Source organism: Sceloporus undulatus, chromosome 1 (assembly GCF_019175285.1).
Source record: "Sceloporus undulatus isolate JIND9_A2432 ecotype Alabama chromosome 1, SceUnd_v1.1, whole genome shotgun sequence".
Taxonomy (NCBI): domain Eukaryota; kingdom Metazoa; phylum Chordata; class Lepidosauria; order Squamata; family Phrynosomatidae; genus Sceloporus; species Sceloporus undulatus.
Window position 1 is genome coordinate 20,066,876 of NC_056522.1, and position 16,520 is coordinate 20,083,395.

Below are 16,520 nucleotides of genomic sequence, written 5' to 3' on the forward strand. Positions count from 1 at the left end.
TCATCTGACATTCTGTTTTAATAAATTTAAGCACAGTAAACACAGTTCTCTTAAAATACAGCTCTTAGTGAAAGGAAGCCTCAAAAAAGAAAGGAATATTTTCTATATGCTGTGTATGACCTCTCCATAAAAGAGCACAACTAGCACATAATTAGAGTGCTAATAGGAGCAACCAAATCCAGGCACCAACAATGCCTCTATTAATTAATCTTCCTTTATGCTCATATGCACGATCATTCCCAAGTTTTTCCCTAAGGGAACCCAACTGGATCATGCCATTTGTGAGAGCCATCTGTTCCAACCTCCAGCATGGTGGCGGATGCTTTGGGGTTGCCATGGTTTAGATGTTCTGTGGGTCTGGGAGAGGGAAGGCAGACTGACTTTATGAAATTCACTCACTACTTTAAGTATGAGTTGTGATGAATATGTTTGCAAAACTGTTCACAGAACAGTAGTACTCAAACTTTTTGCCCTTGCTGCCCCTTTATATCTACGTACATTTGGACGTCACACACATTGCAGATGTCGCCCACCACTTGATGATGAATATGAATGTGTTTTTTAATCTACAATTCATGCATATTTGTATTTTAACATTTTATAAGGAAATAGCATAGTTCAAATTAGAACAGTTTTATTTAAGCAAATTCCACCACATCTGGCAGTCCTGATGAGAAATCTGTATTTAAGGACAAGAGACAACTGTTAGAACAGAATAAGGAGAAACAGAATGGTTTCCAACTGGCAAAGGGATCAGGCAAAGATGCATCTTTTCACCCTACTTGTTCAACTTATATTCAGAAAATATCATACAAATAGGCTTGGACTGGAATCATAGAATCATAGAGTTGGAAGAGACCGCACGGGCCATCCAGTCCAACCCCCCTGCCATGCAGGAAATCCAAATCAAAGCATTCCCCAATAGATGGCCATCTAGCCTCTGCTTAAAGGTCTCCAAGGAAGGAGACTCCATTACACTCCGAGGGAGTGTGTTCCACTGTCGAACAGCCCTTACTGTCAGGAAGTTCTTCCTAATGTTGAGGTGGAATCTCTTTTTCTGTAGCTTGCATCCATTGTTCCGGGTCCTGTTCTCTGGAGCAGCAGAAAACAAGCTTGCTCCCTCCTCAATATGACATCCTTTCAAATATTTAAACAGGGCTATCATATCACCTCTTAACCTTCTCTTCTCCAGGCTAAACATCCCCAGCTCCCTGAGTCGTTCCTCATAGGGCGAGGTTTCCAGACCTTTCACCATTTTAATCGCCCTCCTCTGGACACGCTCCAGTTTCTCAATGTCTTTTTTGAATTGTGGTGCCCAGAACTGGACACAATATTCCAGGTTGTGCCTGACCAGAGCAGAATAGAGTGGCACTATTACTTCTCTTGATCTAGATACGATACTTCTATTGATGCAGCCTAAAATCGCATTGGCCTTGTTAGCTGCCGCATTGCACTGTTGACTCATGTTCAACTTGTGGTCTACTTGGACTCCTAGATCCCTTTCACATGTTGTCTTCTTAAGCCAGGTGTCCCCCATCCTATATCTGTGCAGTTTATTTTTCTGCCCTAAGTGCAGTACCTTACATTTCTCCGTGCTGAATTTCATTTTGTTAGCTTTGGCCCAGCTTTCTAGTCTATACAGGTCATTTTGAATGTTGATCCTGTCCTCTGGAGTATTAGCTATTCCTCCTAATTTGGTGTCATCTGCAAATTTGATAAGTATGCTCCCAATTCTGTCATCCAGGTCATTGATAAAGATGTTGAATAACATCTTATTCAACAATGGAAGAGTGGAGATAGGAGCAAGACACATCAACAATCTAAGATAGGCTGAGGACACCATACTACTAGCAGAAAACCTCATGGACCTGGAACAAGATCAAGGTGGAAAAAGTGCAAAGGCAAGCTTGTTGCTGAACACGAAGAAAACAAAAATAATGGCCATGGGGGATGTACATAAATTCAACCTAGAGAATGAGGAAATCAAAATAATTAAGGATTTCCCATACCTTGGATTAAACACTGATCAGAAAGGATACTACAGACACAAAATCACAAGGCTAGGAATGGGCAGTGATGAAAGAACTAGAGAAGATACTAAAGCATAAGGACATATAATTTAGCACAAAAATTAGAATCGTTCAATCCAGTGCGTTTCCTATCAGCACATACAGATGTGAGAGCCGGGCAGTGAAAAAAGTAGATGAAATGAAAAGAAACTCTTTTGGGGTGATGCTGGAGAGGAGTGCTGGGGACACCACGGACAGCCAAAAAGACAAAGAAATGGGTCCTTGAACAAATCAAGCCTGGAAGCCAAGATGATTAAACTGAGGTTACTGTACTTTGGCCACATCATGAGAAGGCATGATTCACTGAAAAAGACAATAATGCTAGGGAAGGTCAAAGGTAGTAAAAAACAAGGAAGACCACATGTCAGATGGATAGACTCAATTAGGGAGGCCATGGGCATGAATCTATAAGACTTAAGCAAAGCAGTGGAAAATAGGGGGTCTTGGAGATATGTCAACCACAGGGTTGCCATGAGTCAAGGTCGACTCGAGGGCAGTTAACAGCACCAACAACACATCATCTCATGTTATGTCCAAAGTACAACACCCTCATTTTAGTACAGGGGTCGGCAATCTACGGCCCACGGGCCGGATGCGGCCCGGCGAGGCCTTGGGACCAGCCACAGCCCGGTCCTGCCACCGATTGCTGCCCCTGCCACAGCTTCCGCGCCGCTCCGGGCACCATTTTGAGTTCGGCCCCGCAGTTGTCTGAGGGACAGCAACCCGGCCCCCGGTTCAAAAAGGTTGCCTACCCCTGTTTTAGTAATTCTCACTTTTAGTGAGAATTCTAGATTGGTTTGCTTTATGACCCATTCATTTCTCTATAATAGAACTGTTTATTTAATGGGATTAAAAAACAAACTTTTGTGTCAAATAGGTTTTAGGTGCATTTTGTTGTAAGCCCCCCGCTCTGGGTCCCATATCTGAAGAAAGACTGGATATTTATTAAATATATAAAAATATAAATAACTTAATGCCAGACATACGCAGGGGCAGAAACATACTTCTGAGTGTTTGCCTACGTTAAAAGCTTTGACACTTATGGTCTCTGTAAGTCAGAATGACCTAAAGGAACAGAAGAACAAAAAGAAGACATGAGCACACAGGAACAAAGGTCTCTTTGATATGCAAGATGTTAAGAGGAAGAGAAATCTCAATGGAAGGGAGTAAACTTTGCAGTACAGCCTAGAGCCTAAAATAGTACAGTTCGGAAACTTTTCACAGTGACATGTGCTTGCGTTTGTTCATTAGTCCACACAGAGGTTTTCTGAGCACTTTTGATTTACAACTCCAAGAAAAAAAAATCCTAGCCAGCATGGCCACTAGCTGGGGGATTCTGGGAGATGTAGCCCAGTAATAGATCTGGGTTCCCATGGTAGTGTGGCAGCAAGTCCAATTCAGGATCCAGTCCAAATTTTTAAAAAGGTATTCAAGTGTGGTGTAGGAGTATAAGTGTTGGACTATGACTCTAGAGATTAGAGTTCGATTCCCTGCTCAGCCATGAAACACACTGGGTGATCTTGTGCTTATCACACTCTCTCAGCCTCAGGGTAAGGCAATGGCAAACCTCCTCTGAGTCCTGCCAAGAAATGATAGTGTCACTTAGGGTCACCAAAAGCTGTAAATGACTTGAAGATACCTAACAACAAAATCCAAGATAATAAACCTCACCCCCACCCAAAAATATAGATTTAGCACCTTCCACAGTTTTACCACCCTAGTGACATGAAAGCCACCAACCACTGAGTCCAAAAAAGTGACCTTCCAACCTTTGCTGATATGTAATTTCTTTCTCATGGAAAGGGATGTGCTCTTCTTTCTACCATTTCCTACATAGCAATCCCCAATAAATATAGTTGGAACATGTTCCCTGATTTCAATATAAACCCATGACCCAGAAAAACCATCAAGATATAAGTGACTCCATGACTCACAGTTTCATTCTGATATCAGTAAAGAGAAAACAAGAGGATCTACCTCGAGGCCAAAACACAAGGTCTTCTCTGCCAAATATTTTACGCCATAATTCATTTCTGCCAAAGGAACATCAGAGTTCTGAAGCATCCCTTGTTTAGATCACAAATCCCAGAATCCACCAATGGTCATGCTGGTTAGGGGACTGTGGCACTTGTAGGCTGCTGTCATAAGCAGAACTAAAGCAGTTTGACATCACTTTAATTGTCATGGCTCTATTCTATGGAATCCTGAGATTTGTAGTTTGTTGTGGCACCAGAGCTCTCCGACAGAGAAGGCTAGATATCTCACAAAAATACAAATTCCAGAATTTCCTAGCATTGAGTCATGGCAGTTAAAAGTAGTGCCAAACGGCATTAATCCTGCAGTGCAGATGCAATCCTTAGGGTTTTTTTAAAGAAACTTTTTCAAGCTCTGAGGGATATAAACTTTGAAGAACACAAAACATACCACATATTTAACCAATGGAGAAATTTAATTAATTAATTAACTTGTATCCTGCTTTTCTCCCAAAATTGGGACTCGGAGCAGCTTATACTCTAAAAACCTACAATTAAAAAATTACAAAAAGACTGTTCTTTCCCAAGCATGATATAATTTCCTTCTCTCTCTATAATGCAGGGCTCGATTGCTGGTAAGTGGAATCACCTGAAGGAGGTTAAACATCTGGCATCCATCAGTGGTTGTTTTGTGCATATGTAGTTTTGCCTTCTTTAATTCACATGCACCTGGAGAAGGAAGCTAAGTGACTAAAGGACTGATAATGAGATCTAGAATGCATATACACTGTGGAAATAATGCAGTTTGGCATCACTTTAACTGGAATGGCTCCATCCTACAGAATCCTGGGATTTGTAATTTTGGAAGGCACCAGTACTCTTTGACAGAGAAGGCTAAAGACCTGGTAAATCTATGAATCCCAGGATTCCATAGGATGGAACTACAGCACTTAAAGCAGTATCAAACTGCATTATTTCTACAGTGTAGAACAGTAGTTCCCAAACTCTGATCCTCCATTTGTTTTGTACTTCATTTCCCAGAAGCCCCAGCCAACATGGCCAGCAGAAAGAAAGAAAGAAAGAAAGGAAGGAAGGAAGGAAGAGAAGAATTCTGGGAACTGAACTCCAAAACATCTGGAGGACCAAGAATCATTGGTGTAGACCCCTAGTGACAATGGGATGTGTGTATATAAACCTGCCTACATTTTGAGACCTGTAAGTACTTTATCTCAGTCCTTTCACCATCACAGGCACATTTCACAAGGACATGGGAGAGAGTCTTCTTAGTGGCTGCTCCCAAAATTATGGAATTGCCTCCAATGGGATGCTAGGTTGACCTCCTTCTCTCCTCTCTTTCTGCCAGCATGCAAATACACATAGTTTTATTTAAATAATCTGATTTATAACCTGCCTTTCTTCTAAAATGGGACTTAAAGTGGCTTACAACCTAAGTTTAATCTTTAATGGGGTATGCTATACTTAACTCTTCACAATTATGTTTTAAATGGTTTTTTAATTGTTTTAAATTCATGTTTTTAATTTGATCTCTTTTTCAACTTTGCACACGCATACAACTTTAGTACGGTCAAAGATCAGCAAATCAACAATAGAGATAACAGGTATAACAAACTATCCAGTTTAAAAAAAACCTAGGGAGATAAAAGTCACTAGCTAGCAGATTAAAATACCAGTAACTGCCTTTGCACCACTATGAGAATAATTCAGTAATATAATGAAACAGCAGTCACATTCAAAGAAGTAAAAAAGTTGTTTGTTTGTTTGAAGGATTTATATCCCATCTTTCTCCTACAATGGGATCCAAGGAGGGTAAAAGGAAACTGATGACATGCTAGTAGAAATATCTCAACAAGGTCTGCTATCTTTGGTTTATTAAATGTTTTTAACTTTTGCATTTTAGATAGTTTTTGCTCTATTTTGTTTGAACCTATTTTGTTTCATCCGAACTTTTTCATCTTCGGAGGAATGCAAGATATAAATGAATGAGTGAATGAAAAAAGTAGATAAGTTTCTAGAGCACATCATCTGCAATTTTTCTACCTGCCACCACCTGCCAAAAGGCAGTACAGTACTGGAAACAAATTCTGAAACAGGATTAGGTACGGATTTCAGCAAACTTTCTGAACGGGATTTTTGATCCGCTGGCATCTTGCTCACTACTGTATATGTGACATTCTGCCCACACATGGCACTGTTTTGTTTGAAAAAGCACATAAACCATAGGAACGCGGTCCCATGTGATGAACCTGAATTTATCCGTTTTGGTCTTTGCATATAAAGCTTTCAGGCACCAGAAAGCTAAAACAATTTATGTCCTCAATTAGTCAGATCCCATCTACAGTCGCAGAAAGTACAGTATGCAAAGGCTGAGGATGCTACAGGAATGCCTCACTTCATACTACCACACTATCTATATGGACCATACACAAAGCTTTGAAAAGCTGGTTTTCTAGACTGCAGCTCCCAGAATACTCACCACTACCAGCATAGACATGAATTACTTTTTCTTTGCAAATAGTTACTCTTCTACACTCTGTAATCAAGAGGGAGAATTCTGAACACACACAAACAGCAAATGGGAATTGTTCCAAACCATTTGAGCATCCTAATTTTTGCATTAGGCATACAATGTCAGGCTACCTAGCACTCAGTTATACAGCCATTTGTCAAAGTATCCAAACCTCACAGAAACATATGGGAGAAAAACTCCAATGCAATTAGACTGGGTTTGTAGAACCAAAAGCTCCCCTGGCTTCTGATCATTTCCAAGCACATTGAAAAAGCAGTGATGTAGATTCAAGTCAACTGACTCAGACTGAAGTCGGACTCAAGTAGCTTCAATGACCTGACTTGGCAAAAATGGCACACTGACTTGACTCAACTTGAGACCTGTTTATATTTAGTGACTGACTTGCTGGTGCCATTCACTTCAAGCAGCAGGCAAGATCTGCCCACAAAGTGCGGGGTGCATTTCTCTGAAGGGAAAGGCAGTGATCTTGAGGCAGAAGGATCCTTTTAAAGCTTTTAAAAAGCTTTAGAAGGCTCCTCTGACATGCAGCAGAGACAGGCTGCCAATAAGACCTCACCCCTACCTTAAACACATTGCCTTACACGCTTGCTGTTCCGTCTGAGAAGTGCATCCTGCCTCCTTTTGTGAAGTCGAAGGCTTTCATGGCCGGCATCCATAGATTTCTGTGGGTTTTTCAGGCTATGTGGCCATGTTTTAGCAGTTTCTTTCTGACGTTTCGCCAGCAACTATGGCTGTCATATTCAGAGAATGTTTGCCTGGAAAGGACTTGGCTATATGAAACTCTGCCAGAACATGGCCACATAGCCCGAAAAACACACAAAAACCTGCCTCCTTTTATTTCTATTAAAAATTGGCTCCTAGACTTGAGACTTGGCTTGAAAGCATCTTGCAAGAACTTGAGACTTGTAGATAGAGACTTGAGATGTGGACTAAAAGACCTGAATGCATAGAATCATAGAGTTGGAAGTGACCAAGGCCTGTTACAGACTGCCAAAATAAAGCTGCTTCGGGTCTCTTTGGGGGTATGCTGTTTAAATGATGCATGCATCCTAAGAATCCGGAAGTTGCACCAAAGCTGCACTCCAGTGCTTAGGAATGGAGTGTGGCTTTGGTGCGACCTCCGGACTCTTAGGACCCATGCATCATTTAAATAGCATGCCTCCAAAGAGACCCGAAGCAGCTTTATTTTGGCAGTCTGTAACAAGCCCAAGTGATCAAAAAAGTTGTTAAGATGGATCTCTTCTGGCAGGACTTTCCTGAATAGACACATGGCCACCAAAGAGAGAAAGAAAGTAATGGATGGATCCCGTTTGCTGTTTGCTTGTCTATTGTTGTTTGTTTGTTTTTATCTATTGTTTACATTGTTATTTATTTTTTAAAATGTTTTAAGGTGTAAAATGTTTAATTCTATTTTAAGGGAGGGAGGGTTGAGGGATAAAATTTATACAATTTTTTAATGCTGTCAGCTGCCCCGATTGCCTGAGTGCAGATGGGGCGGGATATAAATACCTTTTATTATTGTTGTTGGGCCATCCAGCCCAACTCCCCTGCCATGCAGTAACACACAAAGCACCCCCAACAGATGGCCTCTGTTTAAAAACCTCCGAAGAAGGAGACTCCATAATTTTCCACGGGAGTGTGTCCCACTGTCAAACAGCTCTTACTCTCAGGAAATTCTTCCTAATGCTGAGGTGGAATCTCTTTTCCTCTGCTTCATGTCCTATTCCCTGGAGAAGCAGAAAACAAGCTAGCTCCATCCTCAATATGACACCCCTTCAAATACTTAAACAGGGCTATCATACCTCTTAACCTTCTCTTTTCCAGCTCCCTAAGACTCTCCTGATAGGGCATGGTTTCTAGACCCTTCACCATTTTGGTTGCCCTCCTCCAGACTTTCTGGTTAAAAGTGCTAGTTATGACATACTGCTCAAGTCCAGGCTATCTAAAGGACCGTATCTCTCCGTATGAGCCTGCCTGTGTCCTGAGACTTTTAGGAGACCCTTAGTTCCACCACATTCCAAGTCACAGCTTGTGGGGATGCAAGGCAGGGTCTTCTCCATGGTGGCCCCTAAGCTATGAAACTCCCCTTCCAGAAAAGCCAGGACGGCCCCCTATTTGCTGTCCTTCCATTGGTAAGCAAGGACTTTTTTTATTCCCACAGCATTTTTAAAACTGAAGCACTGATAATTTATTTTATAGAGCCATTTTTCAAACTGGAGATTAAAGGGCTGAGGGACTAGCAGAAATAAGGATTGGGGGTGCTTGCAACCCATCAGGTGTATTTTCCCTATCCTTCATCTACATAAACCTCACAGTGTGCAAGCAATATTGATGCTACAGGGGGAAATCATAGCATACTCTTTGTTGTTGTTGTTCCCACAAGATTTTAATAATTTATCATTTAGAACCATTTTTCAAACTGGAGATTAAAGGGCTGAGGGACTAGAAAAAACAAGAGTTCGGGTTGCTTGCAATCCATAGGTTTTATTTTCCCTAGCCTTCATCTACATAAACCTCACAATGTGCAAGCAATATTGATGTCGCAGGGGGGAATCAGAGTATATCCTTTATTATTGTTGTTATTTTGTGCTTTCAAATCGTTTCTGACTTATGGTGCCTTTAAGGTAACCCTATCATGCGGTTTTCTTGGCAAGATTTATTCAGAGGAGGTTTGGCATTGCCTTCCCTTGAGGCTGAGAGCATGTGACTTGTCCAAGGTCACCAGTGGGTTTTATGGGTGAGGTGGGAATCGAATCCTGGTCTCCAGAATCATAGTCCAACACTCAACCATTACACCACACTGGCTCTCCTAACTAGTAAAAACTGGAAAATACTGCACTCTTTCCTTATTCTGCTTTGTTTTCAAGCCCCTACATCTATATTTCTGGCACTTTATAGGCTTGTTCAGCATCTCTGCTTGCAGCTTGGAATGAATATACGTATCATTTCACCTCATAAAATATACTATTCCCCCTGCAGGAAAACACTGGGTTGACTGGGAAATGATTCCATCAAAGCACTCAAAGCAACAATCTAAGTAAGAGGAGAATAACATAATTCATATGCATCAAACAGACCGGGGGAGCATGAGGAAACTGCCTGTGAGCTTACCTTTTGTGTCTAGACTGAGCTGAAAGATCAGACAACATAATGCACAGAGACAGGAAGAAGGAACTCTGTTGCAAGGTCATGTGATAAATGTTTCTGGTATACCACTTCCCACGCTCTACTTTCTGCTCACTTTAAGAAACAAACTTGCGCCCTGTGGACATTAAGCTACCTTCTCCTCACTTCAGAGGGTTGTCTTCTGATCATCCTGAAACGCCTGGGCCCAGTCTGCATGGGCCAAATAAAATGCCCTTTGCCTGTCCTCTTGATGGGGAGACCAGGTGACACATGGCCCAAACCCTAGTTCTGGTTCACAGACTGAACAACATCCAGCCTGTTCAGCACTTGAACCAGGATATGATGTTGGGTGCCTTCAAGTCATTTCTGGTTTATGGCGACCCCAAGGCGACCCTATCATAGGGTTTTCTTGGCAAGTTTCTTCAGAGGGGATTTCCCATTGCCATCGTGAGGCTGAGAGAATGTGACTTGCCCAAGATCACCTAGTGGGTTTATATGGCTGAGCCAGAATTCGAATTCTGGTCTCCAGAGTCGTAGTCCAATGCTCAAACCACACCATGCTGACTCTCCTAGAACCAGGGTATACCCCCCTTAAAATGAATTAACATATTTCACAGTTGCTCAGTTCCAGGAAGATACACAGACTTCTGTTCCAATGCAGGACAACTGTTTAAAATGCATCCTGCTCTGTTGTCTGGCGCATCCACTGCTGCTGCCAGTTGCTTGCTCTAATGTTAAAGGAAGGCACCCAGCCATGTGATCAAAACTGGATGCCATATTCTGACTTTAGAGTTAAGTGAGCCGCAGCAGTGGCAGACATGGTGGGCAGCTCAGTGGGAAACACATGAAAACAGCTGCCTGATACTGGATCAGAAGACAAGGTAAAAGGTAGAAGTCAGGGCAAATCCAGGGCCAAGGTAAAATCATAGACTCATAGAACTGGAAGAGACTACAAGGGCCATCCAGTCCAACCCCCTGCCATGCAGGAACTCACGATCAAAGCATCTCCAACAGATGGCCATCCAGCCTCTGTTTAAGAACCTTCAAAGCAGGAGACTCCACCACTCTCCGAGGAAGGAGTGTGTTCCACTGTTGAACAGCTCTTACTGCCAGGAAGTTTCTCCTAATGTTAAGGTGGAATCTCCTTTCCTGTAACTTGCATCCATTGTTCCATGTTCTAATCTCTGGAGCAGCAGAAAACATTGTTCCACCCTCAATGTGACACCCCTTCAAATACTTAAACAGAGCATTCATATCACCTCTTAACCATCTCTTCTCCAGGCTCAACATTCCCAGCTCCCTAAGTCTTTCTTCATAAGGCATGGTTTTCAGACCCTTTACCATTTTAGTCGCCCTTCTCTGGACACACTCCAATTTGTCCACATCCTTTTTGAATTGTGGTGCCCAGAACTGGACACAGTATTCCAGGTGAGGCCTGACCAAGGCAGAATAGAGTGGCACTATTACTTCCCTTGATCTAGACACTATACTTCTATTGATGCAGTCTAAAATAGCATTTGCTTTTTTCCTCCATGCAGTCCCTGGAGGATCCTGGCCAGTGCAGACAGGTCCTTGGTTAACACAATCCACAACCTGTTTCAGTGCTGCAATACACATTTTGTAATACAGTACTGTACATACACTAGACCTCTCTTGACAGTGGCCACGTTCTAGAAGAGTTTCTTCCTGACGTTTCACTTGCATCTCTGGCTGGCATCTTCAGAGAATGCTTGCCTGGAAAGGAGTTGGGTGTGTGACCCTGGGAAGGTAGAAGTGATTTGCATGTGGATTGTTCTGTTGCTAATGGCAGGCCTCAGGGTGGGAGGGACCTTGGGATTATTATTGGTCATAAACTGAGCATAAGCCAGCAGCTGCAGCAAAGAAGACAAATGCTATCTTAGCCTGCAATAATAGAACCATAGTTTTCAAGTCAGGGGAAGTAACAGCCCCACTATAATTTATCCTGGTCAGGCCTCATTAGGACTTCATACTGTTCTGGGTGCCTTATTTTAAGACCGTTATAGATAGGTGGGGGCAGGTTCAGAGAAAGGCAACAAGGATGATAAGAGGTATGGAAGGCAAAACATATGAAGAAGAGGTAGAAAGAGCTGGGCATGTTCAGCTTGGTGAAGAGAAGATTGCATGCTTCAAGGGCTTTCACAAAGAGGAGAGTGCAGGCTTGTTCTCTGCTGCCTCAACAAAGTAGAACTATGGTAGGTCTGATGGTTTTATGTTATAAGATAGTAGATCTCCATTGAAGGACCCAACCTGGCCTAGTGGTTTGAGTTTTGGACTTCAGTTCTGGAGACCAAGGGTTGAACCACCACCCCGGCCATGAAACCCACTGGGAGACCTTGGCCAAGTTACGTGCTCTCAACCTCAGGGGAAAGCCATGACAAACCTCCTCTTAAGAAATCTAGGCACACAATAACAACAGAGCATATATTTAGGCATAAAATTCGGCACTCGCTGAGGAAAGGGGGAGAGTTTCATGTGAAAATGCTGAAGTCACATACTCTCAGCCTCTGAGAAAAGCCATGGCCATTCTCCTCTGAAGAATTCTTGCCAAGAAAAACCCTTCAGGTCGAAATAAGTTGGAAAGGACTTGAAAGCACAAAAGAACAATAGAGCCTGAATACAGGCACAAAACTGAGCAGAAAGGGGCAGGGTGCAATTTGAAAAATGATGAAGTCACATACTCTCGGCCTCATCAAAGGGCAATGGCAAGCCTCCTCGAAAAACTAATGCCAAGAAAAGCCTTTGGAAGGGACTTGAATTGGAAGGGACTTGAAAGACACACCACAACAACAGAGCCTGCATCTAGGCATGAAATTGAGCATCTGCTGGGGAAAGGGGTAGGGTGCAATGTGAAAATGATGAAGCCACATACTCTCAGCCTGAGGAAGAGGGGGTGCAATGCGAAAGATGAGAGAGAGGAATGGGGACCCCTCTTCTGCAAAGCTCCCCTGGGAAGAAAGGGGCTTCCTCCCTTTTTTCCTTTGAAGCTGGAGCTGCTGTTCCTCTGCACTCCAGGTGCTGCCAAAGCCCCAACTGTGCGCAAAGCTCCTCCAGCCACGTGGCTGTCACAATCCCAACTAAAATGGAGGGGAAGAGGCAAGAAGAGGCCCCAAGTAGCCCCACAAGGACCCCAAGCAACTGGTGGTGGGGCAGAGCAGGAAAATGCAACCCCCACACCCTCCAAAAGGTTTGCATTTGGAGGCACAAGGAAGGGGAAGGGTGGAGGCAGGCTTAGGTTGCATCATGCAACTTTTCAAGGCCTCCGGAGAACTTTGTTGCTTCTTTCATTTTCTTTTGCAACATGCAATGCACAGCAGCCTCCCAATTTCATGAACCTAGAAGCTCCTGGGGTGGGAGCATGCAAAGGCCCAAATACCTCCTCGTCCCCTTTATTGTGATCCTCCAGAAGAGGGAGAAGGTTGGAGGCCACCCCATGGCAAAATGCAATTCAAAGTCTTGGGGGAAATGGAAGAGAGGGAGAGGATCATTGGCCAAAGGAAAGGCAAGGGGCTTTTCCCCCCCAAAAGGAGGGAAACCCCCCCCCCAAGGGCTTAAGGGAGAGCTCTGAGGAAGATCGGGGAAGGGGGGATTTAAAAAATAGGGATCCACCCCCCAAAAATAAAAACAAGGAAGAGCCACTAAAACTCAGTCCTTGGTCTAAAAACTCTTCCATAAGAGCGTGCAAAGATAACTTATCAAAGAGGAGCAACTGGAGACTCCTGGTCAGACTTATAAATGTATTTAGTGCAATTATTTATTTAGCTCTCCCCCTCATTGGTCACTCTCCAAGGGATCCATGATCGTCTAACACTATTCTTCCCAATCCCAAAGCAAACCCTCCATTCCCCTTCCTTCCTTCGTCTCTTTCCTTATTCCTTCCTTCCTTCCTTTCCTTCCTCCATCCCTCCTTTCCCACCCCTTTCCAAAGAGGTCTAGCCCAAATATTCCTCCTCTCCAGTCTTTCCAATGTGCCAATCCATCTTACACACACCACACACGCGCGCACACATTGCCCATTTGCACAACTAGTTTGGATAAGGAGTCTCCATTCTCTTTAGATCAGAAGACCTAAATCATCTCAGAAATATATTTTTTCCAAGTGTTTTTACCTGGATCCAAAGTGTTCTTACCCAGCCTTTTTCCTTCAACCATCAAGCATGTTATACACACACACAATCACACACACTTGCACAACAAGCTTGGACAAGGAATGCCCCATTCACCTTGGATCAGAAGACCTAATTCATCACAGAGAGACATGTATTTCCCCCAAGTGTTCGTTCCCTCCAGCTCCAAACACTCCTTTTTAAACCCAGCCACCAATCTTGTAGACACAGTCACAAACACACACCATTTGGACAACAAGCTTGAACAAGGAATCCCATTCTCCTTGGATCAGAAGACCTAAACCATCACAGAAATATATTTCCTCCAAGTGTTTTCCCCAATTCCAAGCACACAACCACAAAGCAAGACACACACACACAATCTGCTGGCTTCCTAATGCAAATGCCTTTTGCTACACAACACAGATGCAAGAACTGTCCAAAATCCAGAGACCCTTTTCCAGGTTAAGTCCTCCATTTCAACCTTCTGTCCAGGAGGAATTCCAAAAGGTCCTCCATTTTGAGCATGATTAAGAAACATGGATTTCCAGTTTCTCTGAGGGCTTTCCATTGATAAGGTCCTCCATTGTTCTTGATAGTCCTACATTTTGTGGTGCTATGTCTTCTTTTGTGATGGAGACCTCTGTTCACCCTGCCCTTTTCCTCTCTGTTTCTCTGACACACGCTCAACCCCTTTTCCCTCACTCCCAGGGCCATAGAGACATATGTGTATCCAGAGATATATGTGTGTATAGGTATATTCGTGTGTGTGTGTGTGTGTGTGGTGTTTTATTTTAATCTGTCGTTTATATATTTTTGTTGAATGATATTATGTATCACTTTTGTATTTTATTCTATTTTCTTGAATGTGAAAAGTATCAGGTCCACTTTATTTTAATTCTATTTTATGTACAGAGCTGTGTAAACTTACAGTACTCTATAAATAATGATAATAATAATAATAATAATAATAATATGTATAGCCATGCCTCTGTGTGAGTGTATATATCCTTATGTGTGTGTATATATATGTATGTTCATATGTGTGTATATGTATGTATATCCGTGTGTGTATATATGTATATATATATATATATATATATATATACATGTGAATGTGTGTATACATATGTGTGTATATATCTATGTGTATGCATATATATATATGTATAGCCATGTGTGTGTGTGTGTGCATATATATATATATATATATATATATCCATATGTATGTGTTTATATATCCATATGTATGTGTGCATATATATGTATATATATCCGTGTGTGTACATATATATCTGTATATCCATGTGTGTGTGTGTATATCTATATATATCCATATGTATGTGTATATATGTGTGTGTGTGTGTATATATATATATCCGTGTGTGTACATATATCTCTGTATATCCATATGTATGTGTGGTGTGTGTGTGTATATATATATATCCATATGTATGTGTGTGGTGTGTGTGTGTGTATATATATATATATATATATATATCCATATGTATGTGTGTGTATATACAGTATATATATATATCCATATGTATATGTGTGGTGTGTGTGTATATATATATATATATATATATCCATATGTATGTGTGTGGTGTGTGTACATACACACACACATACACCCATATATATACATACATATATATGGATACTCTCTGGAGCCCACCATTCATCCCCCCCTTGAATCCCACTCCACAGAGAGAACTTCCCACCCAACCGGCCCCCATTGTGTGTGTGTGTCCCCATATGGGCGCCCCAGACACCGCATTGTGGAGCAAAGGAGAAGCGGAGGAGGGAAAACCAGGGCCCCCTCCAGAGAGCCATGCAAAACTAGGAACTCCTTCTCACGGAGGGAAGTTCGGAGAGAGAGAATGAGAGAGAGAGAGAGAGAGAAGGAAGGGTGGACGTAGATTCATTGTTAAAAAGAAGGCGATGCAACTGAGGGGCGCCATCCCAAGGCTGAGGGGAGAAGAGGAGGAGGAGGAGGAGGAAGAGGAGGAAGGAGACCCCCAAGAGACCCAGGAGGAAGAAGGCAAGGCTGCAACTCACTCACTCTCCTCATGAAGCTCAGGGACGGAGGGGTCTCAATATGGCAGCAGCAGCAGCAGCAGCAGCACCAACACCTCCAGGAAGGAAGGAGGAAGGAGGGGGACAATATGTGTCACACCGACCGGCAGCAGCTGCCCCGGGCTTCGCCTGCCCTCCCTGGCTGCGCAAGAGCAGCTCTAGCAGCAGCAGCAGCAGCAGCAGGAGCCTGTCTGTCGGCCCCGCCCCTCCCTCCCTCTCTCTCCATAGCAACAAGGCGCCCAAGCCTTTGGCTCCACCCCCCCCTCCGCCGCTGCCTCTGCAGCAGCCTCCCCAAAAGCCCGCCTTTCCCTCACGCGCAGGACTTTGCCCACCCCCCTCCTCTGCAATTGGAACGGCCCTCGCGCCTCCACTCTCCTCCTCCTCCTCCTCCGGCGGCCGGCGGGCGGACGGAACCACGGCGTCGAGGAAAAGGGGGGCGCGCGGCATCGCTTGGTGGGTTGGCTCGCCTCTGTCTGACTCTGTGTGTGTGTGTCTGTCTAAAAGAAACGCACACATACACAGACATTTACACATACACACACACATATGCTTACATATACATATACTGTGTGTGTGTGTATATATATATATATATATACAC

General features: G+C 43.1%; 1 protein-coding gene across 2 annotated transcripts in view; it reads right to left on the reverse strand.

The window, feature by feature from the left end:
* The window catches only part of FOXN2 (forkhead box N2), a 60,221-nt gene extending 44,158 nt beyond the window's left edge, over positions 1-16,063 (reverse strand). Inside the window, exon 1 of one of the 2 annotated variants that reach the window (XM_042473841.1) lies at positions 15,906-16,063. The gene's annotated coding sequence lies outside the window, so the exon portion shown is untranslated. Of the gene's footprint in view, positions 1-15,901 lie in introns of both variants that reach the window. The other variant, XM_042473848.1, reaches the window with a different exon arrangement.
* Between the last annotated feature and the right edge of the window lie 457 nt (positions 16,064-16,520).